Here is a 10,844-nt window from a genome sequence, read left to right as displayed (position 1 = left end):
TGTGCATCCCTGGGGACAATCACTTTGGATCTTAAATAAACTGTTTCAGAAATATAGCTTTAGAAAAAAAAGTGGTTTTGTGGCACAACTTGCCCCCGGTGCGGGGTAAGTTGTGACATTAGAGAGAATACACTGGGGTCAATTGTGCCATTGATAATTTTAAGTAAAACAGATCATTTTAATCTCAAAACGGTAAAAGCATCCTGCAGATCTTCATCTCCTTTCCAACCTGACGTATAGTCTTTCCCTGTTGCACCTCTTTCACTGGTCTTTCCAACTTCTCAAGAGGAGTTGAAACCCTGTCTGTCTTCCGTTTGTATCTGCGTGGCATGATGGATTTTGGTCTAAAATATCTAAAGAATATGACATAGTTTTAGTGATCAAATGTAAGAATACAATGTACAATAACAATAAAATACAATAAAGTAATATATATAGTTAATAATTATAAGTTGGGGCAACTTAACAAACAGAATATCTGGCACAACTTAACCCAGGCCCTTTGGCACAAATCACCCCAAGCCTACTAGAGGGGAGGCCGAGTCAGTCTAAAGTGAACTTGATTGATCCATGTTGGCAGACTACACAATTCTTTGTGTGTAATATCTAGTTATTATGTTTAGTCAAAATACGTTTGTTGGCCAGCCGTCTGTTGGTCATCGGTGTTCGTAATCTTACATTTAGATTCAATGTTTGCTCATGCATATCTTGGGACACCTCTAGCTGATAAACCAATCAGGATACAGAAACGGGAAGTACGGACCCCAAAATTGTCAACAAGAACGGAGAATCTGACTGGAACGCTAGCTGTATTATACATCGCAACATAAGACAGTAAATACTATTGTAATAAAACGTTCAAAACTATGTTCAATTTGTGTATTGTTTTGTTACTATATAAGATTGTATTTCGCACTGTATTAACCATAACGACGTCACAGATGAGCTTTAGATGATATTAACGTTAGATCCGACGGTCCGACCTAAATACTATTGTAATAAAACGTTCAAAACTATGTTCAACTTGTGTTTTGTTTCTTACTATAAGATTGTATTTCGCACTGTATTAAGCCATATCGACGTCAGGTGAGCTTTCTAGCCATTAGATTGTTAACGTGATATTAACGTTAGATCTACGACCACAATTTGATTCCAAGTTTTTACATACCTCACTTTGTTGGTCTCTCACGAAAGTCTCTCTGGACTGCAAATATACTGTCTCATAAATATACTCTTCCAATATATAAATATACATATAAATATATTGTTTTAGATGCTGTTGTCACTATGAATTACAAATGAGGGACCCTGATGTAAACAAGACAAACGTCTTTCTCTGGTCTGCATCCCATCTGCAATTGTTTTATACTTTTCTGGACTCTTTGTATCATAAACAGTACTGTATTTGCAAATCTGGTATGCCATAATTAAATGTATAGATGTAGCAGTAGGCCTACTGTATCTGTATGTCATGTATGTCATATATGTTATGATGAATTGAAAATGGGGGACCCTGATGTAAACAAGATGAAAGTCTTTCTCTGGTCTGCATACCCTTAACAATTGTGTATTGAGCTGTACTGTATTGTACCCATTCTGCAATCTGTTAATACAGTTTTCAATTAATGTCAGACGTCCTCTCCATAAAAAAAACGATCGAATTGCTCAGAATTTTAAATTATGTCCCCAATAGGACATAATAATATTAATATTATTCCCCAGTATGACACAATAAACACAGAATGAATGCTACCAAAGAGAATGCTATATGCAATTTGTGTATAAAGTGTGTATTAATCCTGTAACATGAGTCAAGGTCAGATCTAGCCTGGCATAGAGAACAGAATGTTGATTTTTTTGATGTTCAAGTTTCTTTATTAGTTGTCATACAGAAGTACAGAATACTTTTATATAAAATGCTTCTTTCTGTTTTGCTCCAGAGATTGTGCTAGATAAAAATAGAAGTCAAGTACGTAGACAAGTGTTCAATATATACATACAATGTACAATGCAGAGTAGAAAAGTAACTGAGTTACAATACAATATACTATACAGTACAATGCAGAAATGGGATGAGGTACAATTTACAGTAAGGTGTAATGAGGTATGGGTTGTAGTGCATATTCTTTGCCAATAAATATAAAGTGTGTTTAGGTGTTCTAAAGTGGGTGCTGCAGTGAGTTGTTCGTTTAAAGTGAGTGTGTGCGTGTGGATGTGTGTGCTGTGAGTGCATTTGATGGTTGTTACATAGTGTTATTGTCATTTGTATGTGTGTAATGTGTAACTAGTACAGTGAGAAGGCATTTGGCGATTTCTTTAAACAACGTCTCCTAACAGATGAGGTGGACTTCCATGCTCCTGTAAAAAAGATGAAACTCAAAACCTTCAAGGACACAACAACATCAAGTGTTACCAAGGTGAGAGGCAAGGAGATGGCCCTGAAAGCAGACCGAGACCTCTTCGCCAGGCTTATAGTGGTGGGAACAGTCAGGAAGATTGACATCGGGGAAATGTTAGTCTACAGTCTGGGACCCTTCCCTGCAGCCATAGCGAACATGGATGGCTCTATGGTGAAAACTGATAAAGCCAAGTTAATGCACTTTCTCGAGGGATCAGTAAATCCACCCGCCACAGTTGAAGTCCCTGATGGCACAGGGGTGGAGGTGTTACCACTACAAACACTGTTCTCAATACAGGAGGAAGCAGACACCCGACTATTGCTTCACTGTGCTCATGCCTCTCAATACAGTTCCCATGTGGTGATCAGCAGTCCAGAGATTTCTTCGAGCCCCAGTCGCAATCCTGGAACTTGTATACTGCTCCTGCAAAAAAAACACAATGCATGAAGGGGCGATGCACATGCAAATCAAACAACCTACCATGTACAGACATGTGTCTGTGTTTGGACTGTCAGAACACTGTATCTTCTTTTTTCATATATTTTATTTCTTTTTTGGAAGGCACAGGTACAGGCATACAATGCACATTGTTGGTTCCAGCTATCTATTGTTTGATAGTTTGCACCATTTAATCTAGCTGTAGAAAGCTCCATTGTTACTAATAACTGTTTCCAGTGATTGAAGGGCAGAGAATGTGGAGCTTGCCATCAAAGTGCCAATTTTTTTTTCTCAGCAGTACTTCCTGCCAAGCTAAAGAATCATCATCATTAAGGAGCAGTAATTTGGGACAACAGGGAATATGTTTTTGTAATACATGTTACTGTTAAAATAAATAACATGTTATTTTCACACTTGTTATTGTGTTATAAATGTTGATTGATTGATTGATTGAAAACGTTATTAACAGATTGCAGAATGGGTACAGTACAGTACAGCTCAATACACACAATTGTTAAGGGGAGGCAGACCAGAGAAAGACGTTTGTCTTGTTTACATCAGGGCCCCCCATTTGTAATTCATAGTGACTGACAACAGCATCTAAAACAATATGTTTATATGTATATTTATATATTGGAAGAGTATATGAGACAGTATATTTTGTACATGTAACGGTTGTGACAACGTCAAATTTTTAACGTCACAGGCAACAACAAAGACCGCTATTACCATAGTGTAACACACAGCAAGAATGTGAAACAAGTTACTATTATTAGTATTGGGTTAGAGTTGTTTGATTTACACTATCGTAATGTTAGATTGCTATCTGAGAAAGTTAAAATGCTAACGTTGTAACGTTAGTCTTTGTGAGCTGGCTACAATATTTTCCAATGTGTAATCAGACGTCAAAACGGACAACATATAAACTGCTGATGACTCATAACTTCCTATCACGTTTGAATAATGCTGTAAAGTTAAGTAAAAATGCATTTCAATAGTAATAGTAATGAATTGAGAGCTTACCGAATGCAGAGCTATCCAGTACGAGTAGCAATATTTACTTCCTGGTTCCAGGGCTTGAAGAATGTCATTGGGAGAAATCAAGTCACCTGATGTTGTAACGCGTTTTGATTGGTTCCGCAGCAACGCCCCTTTTCACAAACGTAGGTAGTTTTTATCTTATCAACACATTAATTTCATAAAGATATGACCCAACAACCGTTGCCAACAAACGGAAATGTGTTATTATAGTATATTATGTAGTTCATATTACAATAACATATAGTCTGTTTAACCAGATCAATCATTTCATTAACGGAAGCCTCTAGAGACCTTCGGCCTCCCATCTATACCATTTGGGGAAAAAATGCATCCCCCAGCTGTTTTGAGCTAGCATCATGCTAACTGTATAGACTCATGGTGTAGCTGACTAAAGCACTAAAACATGTGTGAACTGTTTTCAAAGTTGTCTATAATTGTTCGAACACAGCAATAAAAAAAACCTGATCATACAAATTTGACTTTGGAGGGCAAAACAATGTTTTTTTTAACTTAAATGTGCTTAAATGTGTCTCCCTTCTTTGCATGTTGAGTGAAATGGATGCCTCTTCAAAAATATGTTGTCACATGACCAACTTCTTCTATGGTTTTCTAGATAACAGGGGTGACACTATACTTGCCCCTTGGCACAGATTACCCCACTCTCCCCTATTTGTTATTATTTTAAACATTTTTGTGTATTGTTTTTATTTACCTATAGTCCATTCATGCTGAGTGAATCAGTTCCCCCAGCCACATTTGTGTATTACATTTTTTTTGGGGGATTAACTGATAGAAAATGTATTGAAAATGTATCGAAAATGTATCGAATCGAATCGACTCGAATCGTGGTCAAATGAAGAGATTTCATGATGCATTGAATCGTTGCCTGAATAATCGTAATCGAAATTAATCGTTGTGAGGTTGCATCGTTAAACCCCTAGTATACAGTGTTCAGATATACTCACAGCTATATACAGGGTTCAGATATACTCACAGCTATATACAGGGTTCAGATATACTCACAGCTATATACAGGGTTCAGATATACTCACAGCTATATACAGGGTTCAGATATACTCACAGCTATATACAGTGTTCAGATATACTCACAGCTATATACAGGGTCCAGATATACTCACAGCTATATACAGTGTTCAGATATACTCACAGCTATATACAGGGTTCAGATATACTCACAGCTATATACAGGGTTCAGATATACTCACAGCTATATACAGGGTTCAGATATACTCACAGCTATATACAGGGTTCAGATATACTCACAGCTATATACAGGGTTCAGATATACTCACAGCTATATACAGGGTTCAGATATACTCACAGCTATATACAGGGTTCAGATATACTCACAGCTATATACAGGGTTCAGATATACTCACAGCTACAGTATATAGGGTTCAGATATACTCACAGCTATATACAGGGTTCAGATATACTCACAGCTATAGTATATAGGGTTCAGATATACTCACAGCTATATACAGGGTTCAGATATACTCACAGCTATAGTATATAGGGTTCAGATATACTCACAGCTATATACAGGGTTCAGATATACTCACAGCTATATACAGGGTTCAGATATACTCACAGCTATATACAGGGTTCAGATATACTCACAGCTATATACAGGGTTCAGATATACTCACAGCTATATTCAGGGTTCAGATATACTCACAGCTATATACAGGGTTCAGATATATTCACAGCTATAGTATATAGGGTTCAGATATACTCACAGCTATATACAGGGTTCAGATATACTCACAGCTACAGGGTAGGACCTGCTACCTTGGTCACTGAGTGGCCATTGATTCTGAGGAAATGTACCCAGTTTGCTCCCATGTCCACTTACAGGTCTGTCCCTTTCTCCTTTAGATGTAAGGCTGCTTTCTCTGTCATCATGTCTTTCTTTCCTTCTTTCTTTCTTTCTTTCTTTCTTTCTTTCTTTCTTTCTTTCTTTCTTTCTTTCTTTCTTTCTTTCTTTCTTTCTTTCTTTCTTTCTGTCCCCCCCCCCTGGTCCCTGGTCATTTTAACTCAGTGTGTGTGTGTGTGTGTGTGTGTGTGTGTGTGTGTGTGTGTGTGTGTGTGTGTGTATGTGTGTGTGTGTGTGTGTGTGTGTGTGTGTGTGTGTGTGTGTGTGTGTGTGTGCGCGTGTGTGTGTGTGTGTGCGCATGTGCGCGCACGCCCATAGTGTTCTTTGTGTTTGTGTGTGTTTGTTTGTGTATGTGTGTGTGTGTTTGTATACATTTCTTTGTGTGTGTGTGTGTGTGTGCGTGCGTCTATATGCGCATGCAGTGTTCTTTGTGTTTGTTTGTGTGTGTGTGTTTGTCTGTATTAGGGCTGACCCCGATTAGCCGAATAGTGGACTAATCGATCGAAAGGAGCCGTAGGACTGCCAACAAAGTCGACTATCCAAATCCTTAGTCGGAGACAGCCCTAGTCTGTGTGTGCATGGACATAGGAGCCTGCCAGCCCATATAAATCACTAGGAATAAAAAAAGGAATAAAAAAATACTTTCTGAATACAGTATTTCCACTGTTTGAGATATTATTCACATTAAAAATGATCCTGTGGTGATGACTGGTCTCTGTGAAGAGAGGGAGAGAGGGGAGGGGGGAGAGAGAGAGCGGGGAGGGGTTAGAGAGAGAGAGCACAGGAGGGAAGAGAGAGAGGGGATGGGTTAGAGAGAGAGAGATGTTAGAGAGAGCGCATGGGAGGGAAGAGAGAGAGAGGGGAGGGGTTAGAAAGAGAGAGGTTAGAGAGAGAGAGCACGGGAGGGAAGAGAGAGAGAGGGGAGGGGGTTAGAGAGAGAGAGAGCACGGGAGGGAAGAGAGAGAGAGGGGAGGGGGTTAGAGAGAGAGAGAGCACGGGAGGGAAGAGAGAGAAGGGAGGGGGTTGGAGAGAGAGGAAAAAAGAGAGAGGGAGGGAGGGATAGAGAGAGAGGAAAATAGAGAGAGGCAGGGAGGGAGTACAGAGAGGGATGGGAGAAGGAGGGATGGGGGAGAGGGAAGTGGAGAGAGGTAGAGAGAGAAAGGGGGGTTAGAGAAAGGGAGAGGTAGAGAGAGGTAGAGAGGAAGTGGGGCTAGAGAGAGAGAGAGGTAGCGAGAGGTAGAGAGAGAAGGGGGGATAGAGAGAGCGACTGGGAGACGTAGAGAGACATAGAGAGAGGTAGAGAGGAAGTGGGGCTAGAGAGAGAGAGGTAGAGAGAGAAAGGAGGGATAGAGAGAGGGAGAGGTAGAGAGGAAGGGGGGATAGAGAGAGGGAGAGGTAGAGAGGAAGGGGGGATAGAGAGAGGGAGAGGTAGAGAGGAAGGGGGGATAGAGAGAGGGAGAGGTAGAGAGAGGTAGAGAGGAAGGGGGGATAGAGAGATGGAGAGGTAGAGAGGAAGGGGGAGATAGAGAGAGGGAGAGGTAGAGAGAGGTAGAGAGGAAGGGGGGGATAGAGAGATGGAGAGGTAGAGAGAGGTAGAGAGGAAGGGGAGATAGAGAGAGGGAGAGGTAGAGAGAGGTAGAGAGGAAGGGGGGGATAGAGAGATGGAGAGGTAGAGAGAGGTAGAGAGGAAGGGGGGGTAGAGAGATGGAGAGGTAGAGAGCGGTAGAGAGGAAGGGGGAGATAGAGAGATGGAGAGGTAGAGAGAGGTAGAGAGGAAGGGGGGCTAGTGAGCTGGAGAGGTAGAGAGAGGTAGAGAGGAAGGGGGGGTAGAGAGATGGAGAGGTAGAGAGCGGTAGAGAGGAAGGGGGAGATAGAGAGATGGAGAGGTAGAGAGAGGTAGAGAGGAAGGGGGCTAGAGAGATGGAGAGGTAGAGAGATAAGTGGGGCTAGCCCTGGTGCAGCAGTGGAAATTCACACCTGAGCACTGAGACTAATGAGTTCTGAGATGCATAAACACTGTGGATACTCTGCTACAGCCTCTATACTGTAATATTACAGCCTGTATACTGTAATATTACAGCTCTATACTGTAATATTACAGCCTGTATACTGTAATATCACAGCTCTATACTGCAATATTACAGCCTGTATACTGTAATATCACAGCTCTATACTGTAATATTACAGCCTGTATACTGTAATATCACAGCTCTATACTGCAATATTACAGCTCTATACTGCAATATGGCTCGGAATTCAACACATGTTCTTAATGTTCCTACGTAACATTGGATTAGTTCCGCTTAATGTCTCCAAACTGGAGGCTTTAAAGCTCTGCCAAACCAACACGCTGCAGGTCTTCAACCAGTTAAAAGAACCAATAGGTTACAGGTCTCCACCCAGTCAAATGGTAAAATGGCAGCTTTTATCCAAATTTGTTACTCACATTTTAACCATTTACATTCACACACCGACGGCAGATGCGACCATGCAAGTTGCCAACCTGCTCATCGGGAGCTGTTAGCAGTCTTGCTCAAGCACACTTCAACACGCTGCCCGGGAGGAGTGGGAATCGAACCGAGAACCTCCGGATTACCAGACAACTGCTCTACCTCCTGAGCCACTGTCGCCCCCAGAACCAATAGGCTACAGGTCTTCTCCCAGTTATAAGTACCAATAGTGTACAGGTCTTCTTCCAGGTAGGCTGGTAAAGCTATGCCTCCTAAAGTGTGTAAACGGAAGTACAGGAGGTACAGGCTACAGGCTTTCCGGTTTTCGACAAAACAATTATAGAAACGTGTGAAGTGCACAATATTTCCTCGTTTAAGCCACTGCAACGGCTTTGCCTGAAGAATTTACAACATGACCGGGACGTTCTAGCTTGTTTGCCGACAGGATTCTGGAAAAGTTTGGTCCGTTCGGAGGCATCTTAGTACATACACCGAAAATTCTATCGCCATAGACTCTTTCGGCCGTAGTTCTTTACCAGGCTTTATCTCACGGAGGAGATAAAACTGGGAACGAGGTTATCTCCCAGGTAAAAGAGCCAATAGGCTACAGGTCTTCTCCCAGTACATTTTCTTTTATAAAAAATTACAATAGCAATAGTATACAAGGAAAATTACAATAAATAAGGGAGAGAGATGGAAAGAGAGACAGGGAAAAAGAGAAAGGGAAAGTGAGAACCAGAGTGAGAGAGAGAGAAGAAAAGGGGATATGCACAGATAATGTTTACATTTAGAATGCCTTGTTGAATGCATCCAAACAAGCTCATGCTTATTGTCAAAAGTAAGCATAATGTAAATAGAGATATGTAATGTTAGTTACCTGCAATTATTTCGTTTTTTTGGGGAGGGAAACCCTGCATATATCGGTATCGGTTGATATCGGTATCGGAAATTAAGAGTTGGACAATATCGGTATATCGGATATCGGTAAAAAAGCCAATATCGAACATCCCTAGTACCAATAGTTTACAGGGCTTCACCCAGTTAAAAGAGCCAATAGGCTACAGGTCTCTACCCAGTTAAAAGAGCCAATAGGCTACAGGTCTCCACCCAGTTAAAAGAGCCAATAGGCTACAGTTCTCCACCCAGTTAACACTTTGATCGCCATGGTTAAATTCATAATTTACCATCCCTAGCCAGCTCTATTTGTCTATGGAGAAGTTCCCCTTCTTTGCAGGGCTATAACTTTTTTAATTCTATTGCTAAATTGACATTATTATGGCCCATTCAATGTCCTATATCCATTGTTCAGGGTGTAGCAAAGATATACTTTTTCATTCACATATTCATACTAAAATATGGTCTAAAGTATAAGTATGTTTTTATCGTTTTCTGCAGCTTTCTCCAGAACTTGATTTATAGCTCCAAATGCATTATATTGATGATCAAATACAGTTTGGTAGCGATCGGTGCCAGATGAAAAATTTCAACTGGAGGTACTTATAGAAGTTACTACGTATCATCTGATATTGACCGGATGGGCGAGGGGGCGTTTATAATTCTGTGGGCAACGTTATACCATTCATCTAGTGTGGGTCATATGATCATCAGATCAGTTAGTATAGAAGACGTTAGAAAATAACGTTGAAACTCACCGTATCTTCCTCGCGCCGTTGGACGATCAGCTTGGAGTAGACAGTTTTCGATTATGGGATGTTGATCCTGATGAACCATTTCCAGGTTGTATAATACTATATACGTCCAAATAACGTTGTTTATTGAGTTAGGGCGAGCGATTGATTATCCAGTGTGTTGAGATAGAGTCCTGCTAATGATCGCGAGTGCCCGGACGAAATATGGATGAGCACTTCCTGTTTGACGAGTCACTTCCTGTTGGCGATCTGCCGATCGGCCACCAGATGGCGCTCTTGAACCGCTAGAGAGTTGAGTGGAGATCAGCAGTATATCTCAGGACCCCGGAGGAGAAATATGATTTCGATCACAGATTTTTGAAATATTGACATCAAAGACGAGTTACGGCGTCTTCGGCAAAATGAGCATGGCGAGGAATGACGTCTAAACACGTCATCGGCGATTAAAGTGTTAAAAGAAAGTTCTCCACAGAAATCACAGTGTCGACTGTATTCTACTCTATAGACAGTTTCACTAGGATTCTGTTGCTATAGAGAACATGTTTTAAATGTGTCGCGTTTGTCTTCCTGCCTATTCCTCATGCTTCCTGTGTGAACTCCTACCAGACATACAAGCAGTCTAGTCTTCCTCTCTGTCTAGAATGTGATTTATAGTGCAGGGGCAACACACTCTCAGGAGGTAGAGCAGTCATCCCGGTTCGATTCCCACTCCTCCTGAGCAGTGTGTCGAAATGTCCTTGATCAAGACACTTAACCCCTAATTGCTCCCGATGAGCAGGTTGGCACCTTGCATAGTTGCCTCCGCCATCGGTGTGTGAAGGTGTGAGTGAATGGGTAAAATGTGAGGAACAAATTGTAAAGCGCTTTGGATAAACGTGCTATATAAATGCAGCCTGTTGTGAAGGGCCAGATTAAACCGAATATATATATTTATTTATATATATATATTTAATTGTATTTGTATATTCTC

The sequence above is a fragment of the Notolepis coatsorum genome (genome assembly GCF_963971535.1).
Source record: "Notolepis coatsorum genome assembly, chromosome: 4".
Classification (NCBI taxonomy): domain Eukaryota; kingdom Metazoa; phylum Chordata; class Actinopteri; order Aulopiformes; family Paralepididae; genus Notolepis; species Notolepis coatsorum.
This window is presented reverse-complemented; position numbering follows the sequence as displayed.